Raw genomic sequence first — 8,844 nt, forward strand, 5'->3', positions numbered from 1 at the left:
AACTCTTCAGGTGGCCACGTCCCACTGTGGGACGGGCGGTTGAGTGGGAGTCAGCCTGGCTTGGAGGAAAAAAAAGCCCTGGCTCTGGGCTAGACCCAAAGTAGAGCAGACAGACACAGATAAACACACACCACACGTGCACACACACACACACAGGTGCACACACACTCCCATGCACACCAAAGACCTCTAAACAGAAGGAGGTGCCTCTTGAGCTATTTTCATCCCTTTCTCCAAGGCTCTGTTAGTTGCTAAGCAACAGGAAGTCCTCCTTCCCAGGGAGTGGGCTGGGAGGGAAGGCCAGGAAGGGGGAAGAGAAGGGATTGGGCTTGTCTGGACTGGGGCCTACCAGATAACACTCCCCACCCCCATGCCCTTCCTTTGCTAGCTTCAGAATATTGGGATTGAGGCATTTGGCATCACAGACTGAAAGGAAGAAAGAGGCTATGAGAGCTACAAGAGGTTTGGGAAGTGATAGGGTGGCAGTGGTAATGGAGACATAAGCTCCTTGTACTTGTCCTTTCCATGAATTCCAGGCCAGGATCCTCCATGCCTTGCTGTGTGTTCCCTGAGGATATCTGTGCCCCTTTCTGGTCCCCATTGTGCTGGGGACTCCCCAGGAGAGGTAAACTCACATGGGAAACACATGCCAAAGCTGCTGGCCTAAATCGAGTACCTCCACCCCACAAAGCCTCTGGCTTCCTGCCTCTGTCCCTAGATCAGCCCTGGACCCCACTTCTGCCAGAGCCTTTCCTGAGACACTGAGTAGGCACCACCTACTCACAGTGCCCCCCAAACTTGGTGAGCAGTTTGCTACTCTATTGGGCTCATGGCCTAGCTGGTGGGGAACCCCTCAATCTATTGTTGGTCACCTGAGTCAGGCAGTTGTGGAGCACAGAGACCCCCCTCCCTCACCCGGGCCCTGTACAGCTCACTTGGAGTCAAGGTTGGTTCCTAAACTGGGTGTGGTGGTGGCCACCCACAATCTCAGCATCCTGGAGACACACAGCCAAGAGGATTGAGAGTTAAGTTCCATCTGAGCTACATGGAATCTGACTCAAATAACAAAAAGGACATGGGGTCCTATTTATTCACTTTATTTCCTCCCCTGTCACCATTTCAGTCCCGAGCCTTCTCCTGGTCTGTGGCCTCAGCATCCTGACTGGCCTGGCCTCTAACTCCATCCTCCATTAGTCATCTGGCAGATCTTCCCAGGAGGACATCAGACCATGTCAGGCTCTGGGTAGGCCTCCAGCGACTTCCTGTCATCTTGGCAGTTGTGAACTGGCACTGCCTCCCTGTGGAGCCCCATTCCTGCCGCACCCATCCTCCACTTCCCTGGAGTCTGGGCCTCTACTTGTTGCCCCCTCTCCCAAGATGCTCTTGACCTGGTTGTCCTCCAAGTCCTGGCTCACCAGCTTCACCTTTCAGAGGCCTGCCCTCACCCTCTGGCTGGTGCCACCTCCAAGATCTTTTTGCTTTAGTTTTTAGATAAGGGCTTGCTTTTTTTTTTGCCTGTACTGACTTTAGGCCTTTCCTTTCTAAATGGCTGGGATTACAGGAATGCATCACTATCCTTGGCTAATAGATTGATCTATATTCACAAATTCACTAAAAGGCAATCTAGATGGAAAGCCACAGTGCTCCATCTTTACCCATGCCAGACCCAGTGTGGATCCAGTAGCCTGAAGATCAGATTCATGAAAACACAATCAGAAGGTTGTAGACAACAGAGTTGGAATCTATAAAGGCTCAACAGATGGGGAAAAATGGAAAGACTATGATGATGGGAAGGACAGAAACACATGCTGAAGCTTCATCCCAAACTAACATTCTAAATTTGGGATGGTGGAGATGGAATTTAGAAGTCTATTTAGGAAGGATTTAGGGATTTTCAGTGATCACAGGTTCAGTTTGAGTCAATGCCTTGTGTGGGTGCCCGAATTATTACCTTCAGTTACGTCAACAGAAGCAGGATGCCCGGAGGGGAGATTAAGTGATAGATGGATGCTCAGCACCCCTCTCCGCACTCATCTGAAGGAGTGCCAAAGGATTCAGATCCACCTGGTTGAGACTTCTGCTGAGAACTTCATTAAGAGTAGAGATCTCTCCCTGGGCATTGTGGTGTATGCCTGTAATCCCAGTGACTCAGGAAACAGACAGATGGAGTATCCCTTATCCGAAAGGATGGAGGTTTGAGGCCAGCCTGGGAAAAAGTAGGTAAGATTCCATCTCAACCAATAAACTGAGGAGGGAGGGGGTATGTGTTAGTAATCCCAGCTCTTCTGTCTGCTGGCCTCTAAGTCTCCTTCCCCTCGCTGGCCACGCCTCGGGGTCCAGAACCACGGACAGCGCCCCGCGTCCCCAAGCCCTCGCCGCCTCTCATCCTTGGTCATGGCTCCGTGTTTCAGCACCACGGACAGTACCAAACATTCCCCACTCCAGGGGCTCTTTTCTCTGCTATGTCCAGCTGGAGACTTGCCTCCCCAGGCCTCTGACTCAGGATCCCCACATCCTCAAAGGACAGGAAGTCTTAGGCAAGAAGCACTAGATGCAGAGACCAGCGTGAATTCCAGCTTCCCCACTTCTGCCGGGTATGTGTCGGACCATCTATTCTTTTGCTATTCCAGCCACAAGTTGGCAATGGTCCTATACCACTCTATCCACGCTCCAGCCCAATGTTGCGGGACAAAGGGGCCATCTGCCTTTGCCTGGGCTGGAAGGAGAGGTCTCACAAGGGGAATGGTGTTTGAAAGCTGAATCTTCCCCAAGTAAAGCATGAAGTCCAGACAAGGGGCTGCTCAAGCTAAGCCCCTGGACGTGGTGGCCTCTGGAGGCTGAGACTATGAGGTCTCCCCATCCCTATCCCCTCACAACTGGGTTTGAACTTAGGGTCTTGTTAGGCGGGTGCTCTACCATTTTAGCCATACCTCTAGCTCTTTGTGCATATCTCTGTGGGTGTGCACGCACACTCACACATACCCAGGCATATGTCATGCTCTTTGCATGGGGACAGCCTCAGACTGTAATCATATTCCTTTCAAGTAGCTGGGGTTACAGGTGGGCACCACCATGCCAGGCCAGGACAGAATGCTTGCTGTTGGAAGTTGGGACTATAGACACTGGACGAGACCCTTGCAGAGGCTGGGAGAGGGGGAGACAGAGAGAGAGACAGACAGACAGAGAGAGAGAGAGAGTGCACTCAGCTTCCTGAATTTCCTGGAGAGAGAAGATTCTTTGTCCCTGTCAGGAATGTGACAGAACTGACAAACACACATACAACTGGGTACTTAGGTGTGAAAGAGAATGTGGGTTTGGTAAAAACAAAACACCCAAGCTGGCAGTGACAGTGGTTTGTCACGATAGTTGATCAGACTGGAAAAGGAGAACCATCTCCATTATGGCCAAGGAATGTGGGTGAGTCTCCTGTGCCCAGCCCCTAGCATTGAGGCCAGGCTATGCCAAGACACGGTTGTGTTCCCTGAAGGACGCTCCTGCCCACACTCTGCCAGCTCCAGCCTGTGTGAGGGGGTGGGGCCAGCCAAACACCTGGACCTAAGCCAGAGCACACTGACTTTCCCTATATCCCCAACCAAGAATAAGGGCGCAGCACCTGGACATGGCCCGTGAGGCTCATACTCAACACGCCTGCACAGCAAGTGAGAAGCGCTGGTGCTTAAAAGTCCAGACTGGGGATATATGACAGAGGCCTTTGACTGAGCTGGGATGCATGAGGAGGAGCAAGCTGGGAGGCCTTCCTGGAGGAAAGATTTTTTTTTTTTTTTTTTTAGTGCCAGTACTGGGGCTTGAACTAAGGGTCTTGCACTCCTGCTTGGCTTTTTTGCTCCAGACTTCCATGCTACCACTTGAGCCACACCTTCACTTCTAGCTTTTGGTGACTAATCAAAGATAAAAGTCTCACAGACTTTCCTGCCTGGGCTGGCTTTGAACCATGATCCTCAGATCTCAGCCTCCTGAACAGCTAGTTTGACAGGTGTGAGCCATGGGTCCACAGCTGAGAGGAGAGATTTTGAGTCAGAGTAAGCATTTGCGGGACAAAGAAGGAGGGGGTAATATCTTGGCAGAGGGGGTAGGATGTGAGAGGCCAGATGGGAGCATGGCTGTAGGGCAGCTGAGCCCAGGGCCAGGCCCAGGCAGGGTGGCAAGCACTAGGTGATCTGGGCTAGTCCATCCCTGGCAGACAAGAGGGAGGGAGCCAGTGAGGGTGTTGAGCTGGAAAGGTCATGGGTGACTCGTTGCCCTCACTTTGGGTGGCTCCTGCCCTGTGGAGCAAAGTCTGATCCTAACATAGAGCAAAGTCTACTGTGGCTAAGACAGCGCTGTGCACATCAAGGAGCAGAAGAGCCAGCCCTACCTCCCAGGGTCCATATTGGCCCCTAGGTACCCTGACATAACCCCTCAGTTTCCTCATCCATGCAATGAGTTGCTCCCCAAGCAGTGAATATACGCACAGTGCAGTGCCCTGGTACAAAATATGCCCTATGTTCTTGTCACCTATTAACTATGCCAACCAGTGAGGCCAGTGTGGGTTAACAACACAAGAAATACAAATGCCTAGCCAGAATAAATGGCTCACGCCTGTAATCCCAGCTACTTAGGAGGCTGAGGATTGAGGATTGAGGTTCACAGCAAGAAAGTCATGAGACTCATCTCTAATTTAAGCAGCAAAAAGCTGGATGAGGAGCCATGGCTCAAGTGGAAGAGTATCAGCCTTGAGTGGGAAAAGTGAATGAATGGCAACCAGCCCCCGAGTTCAAGCCCAGGACTGGCACATACACACAAAGAAAGGAAAGAGATACATATCCCAGTAAATCAGGTCAGGTCATTGTGGTTCCATTCCACACTGGCACGCACTCGTGGAAGCTAGCCGGCCAACAGATCGCCTTTCACCGATGCCAGCCAGCGCAGTCCCCTGGAGACCCAGCTCTGCTTCAGACTCAGCCACAGGAGGCTGGAGGCTGCGGCAGGGAGGCTCCAGTGGCTCCTCTGTCTCCTGGGAGGCACTGGTGCTGTTACCCAACCCTGCGGAAGACACTGCGGGCGGGCGACTGGAGAGGGAGAAGCGCTGAAAGCCTTCCTTTAAATAATTCAGCAGCTGGAGCTTCCGGCACCCCTGCTGGAGCCAGAGGAAGGCCTTGGCAGGAGCCCCCAGGCTGGGCTGCCGGGGCCAGAGCTGGGGGAGGGTGAACAGGAAGTCCCACCGGTGAGCACATCAGCACCTCGCACTGCCCCTTGACCTCATCCCCTGCCCCCCCCCACTCTTCTATCTGCCCCTGTCCAGTCTAGGGCTGGCTCAGCTGTGCCTAGGTTGGGCTTGGCCTGTCCCTTTTCCTGTCCCTTCTCAGCTGAGCCAGTAAGGTTCCCAGAGCCAAGATGGGCACTCAGGTCTGGCTTGCCTGCCCAGCATGGAAGAAAGGCTAGGGCTGGGGATATGGCCTAGTGGCAAAGTCCTCGCCGCATATACATGAAGCCCTGGGTTCGATTCCTCAGCACCACATATATAGAAAATGGCCAGAAGTGGCGCTGTGGCACAAGTGGCAGAGTGCTAGCCTTGAGCAAAAAGAAGCCAGGGACAGTGCTCAGGCCCTGAGTTCAAGCCCCAAGACTGGCAACAAAAACAAAACCAAACAACAAGAAAGGCTGTTTCATTGGCATGTGTGTCCAGTCAACCTGTCCAGCCCCAAGCAAGTTCTCATTTCACTCCACCCAGGAATGCTGTGCCTTGTGCCTAGAATGCCCTTTCTCCTCCCATCCTTGCAAGACCTCCAGTGTCATCACCTCCAAGAAGCCATTCCTGACTTTCTGGAAGGATGTTTGCAGGCACCCCTAACTCACTGGCTTGCCTTGTTCTGTCCTGTTCAATGCTAGATGGACTGAGGCCATGACTGGGCCAGTCTGTCTTCCTGCCCCTTGCGCCTTGGCACAGGGCAGCCGGCCCAGATGGGAAGCTCATTGGTTGTGTTTCCCACTCCATCTCCAGCATCTCCAATGGAAAAACTCTTTGGTTCCCAACCCCAAATTTGCCCAGACTATTTTGCACAAATCACATTTGTGCCCAGCTCCATCAAGGGGGGTCCTGATTTGGATTCTCAGGTCAGAAATCTGAGTGGCAGGTCCCCAGGGACAAGAAGACCTCTGCTATGCGCTATGTAATGAGGCTCCCATGCAAGGAAAGGTAGCCCAGGTGAGCCCAGGGCAGCCACACAGCCTAGACAGGCCACTCAGAGCCTTCAGTTGGACAAACCCAACCAACGCATCTCAGACGAGCTAAAGCACCGGGCAGCAATAGTCCTGTCCCACCGAGGGGGTGGAATGGACCAAATCAGGCAGCACTGGCTATGGAAAACAGACCAGACAAGGCAGAGGAGCATAGAGAAGCCAGCATCCATACTACATGAGCAACTTCAGTGCCCCTTCCCTGCACTTGCAAGCTGACAAAGGGACCCTTACCATGGCCGACCCACCCAGCTTCTCCTCGGAGCCCTCAGTCACCTTCCTGGAGGTTCCCAGAGCTAAGGAGGGCTTGAGGGTGGGCCCTTGCTCTTGGAGGTAGGTCTGGAGGTGCTTAGCTATCTCCAGGAGGCCACATGCATGCCAGAGGCCCTGGCCCAGATCCCTGAGCTCCCCGAGACCCGGCCCACTCTGGCCTCTGGCGCTGACCCTGTAATTGGAGGAGCCACAAACTCTCCCAGCTAATACAGCCACTTCCCTCTCTCCCCGGGACTGGACCTCCCAGGTCCTGAAGAAGGCAAGATGGACTAGAGGCTGTATGACCAGGTCCCTTTGTCTCTTCAGCCCCAGTTTCCCTCATCTGAACCCTGTGTCAGGGCCTGGATTATGGATTCATGGACTCTGAGTCCCTCAACAGTTCAAGATAGAAAAGATTCAAGCTGAAAAGCACCCATGTACTAGGAGCAGGGAGGGTAGGTGCCAGACAGGCAGACAGACAGACAACCCCTTCCAGCCACCAGCACAGGGTGCTGGGAGAAGCCAGGGACACAGCCCTCCAATGTTCCAAGCAATCTTATTCTGGAAAATTCCCTCTATTGACTCAGCTCTAATCAGGCAGGCCGCCTTGGGCATCCCCCCCAGGTTCCTGCTGGGCTGGCTGAGATCAAAGAGAGACAGAGAGCTGGGCTGGGGGCTGGAGCATCGCCTGTTTTCCCCATCCATCCAGATGTGCCTTTCGTTGCTAGGCAACAGCCTCTAGTCTCTCCCCATCCTTCCTCCCCCCAGGGGCTGCAGGATTGGGCAGTAAAGGGGGAGAGAGGAAGAGAGAGGAGGAGAGAGACCCCATATTCATTCTCTGCATCTTTTCATAGCACATTAAAGGCTTCTGTCACCAAGCTGGGAGCCTTTCTTGCTGAGGAAGTTCTTCCCTCCATGTTGGGGGGGGGGGGTTGACCCTGCCTTCCAAAAGGACCCCCTTTCCCTCTTCCCATTCGAATGTGTCTCCAGTACTCAGCTCCTCTTTCCCACTCACACACATCACCTCTTAGGAAGAGAGACAAAGGGCTCATCACTGAGAACATGGAGGCCTAGACAGGAAAAGGACCCCAGGGGTCACTGGGAAGGTCTAGACAAGACCGTAGGGTCAGCACTGGACCCCCATGTGAGAACCATTTGATTCTGAGAAAATGGCTCTGAAGACATTCACACTCTTATTTTTGAGTGGGTTGTCTTTTTTTTCTCTCCTCCTAAAACGTAGGATGCATTTCATAGTGGTTTTTTTCTTTCTGTTGTTGTTTCAAGTGCTATAATTTAAAACTGTAAGTTGTGTTTTAAAACAGGCATTAAAATGTACCGTGGGCTGGAGGGGCTGTAATTGACTAAATAATGCAAATGGAATCATTTTATCACAGTTTAATATTTTGCATATTTTATCAGCCCTATATTGCTCATCTTTCTCTTCTTTTTTTGGACTGAATATGTGTACCGCAACCCAGCCACTGTCATGTGGTGACCTACTTACATCACAGCTTATTTAGGATTTTAAGGTCTCTCCCCACCCAAAAGGTAGGAAAAAATTCATCCCTCCTTCCCTCCCTCCCTCTCCCCCTCTTTCCCTCCCTTCCTTTCTTCCTTTGTTCCTTCCTTCCCGCCATAGGATTTTGCTATGTAACCCAGGCTGTTCTGGAATTCAGAGTCCTTCACAGTGCTGGGATTGAGGGCCTCTACTACCACACCTAGCTGACAATTAGGCACAAGGGCTCATCCTCGAGTGCTGCCTGGAGGTGGTCAGCCCTGGGCAGCAGCTCTGGTGCCCTTGGTCCTGCCCCTCCTGCTAACTGCCAGCTACACTGCAGCTCATGGCGGCTCCTCCCGACCCCCCAGGCCAGCACCAGGCACACACTTCAACTCTGAGAGGCACAGCTTTCCAGGGTCCTTGACAAATGGCAACCAATTAATGTCAATTAATCTGATTAGCCTAAATAGTTAATTAAGCAGTTAATTAACAACATCACTGACAATAACCCACAGCTCCTGAGGGATTATGGGTGGTGATTTGGTGGGGAAAGCCCTTAAGGTTGCAGTGGGAGTGGTGACTTCTCATGTAGAAGTGGCCTCTCCAAGCCTCCACCTGCTGCCATCAGTCCAGAGCCTCCATCCCCCCCAGATCCCAGCTCCCTCCCCCCCCCCCCCCCCCCGAGATCCCAGCTCCTCCCAGGCCCTGAGCCAAGGGGGAGAGGCCCACAGAGGACTAGGGTCTTCCATCTGCGGCCTGCAAATCTTGGAGGGGAGCCCCTGCTTCTGCTGCCACTTCCCCCCCAAACCAAGCACCTCCTAGCCTACCCTTCCTAGCCAACCATGGGCTTGTGCAAG

The sequence above is a fragment of the Perognathus longimembris genome, chromosome 1 (assembly GCF_023159225.1).
Source record: "Perognathus longimembris pacificus isolate PPM17 chromosome 1, ASM2315922v1, whole genome shotgun sequence".
In the NCBI taxonomy this organism is placed as follows: Eukaryota; Metazoa; Chordata; class Mammalia; order Rodentia; family Heteromyidae; genus Perognathus; species Perognathus longimembris.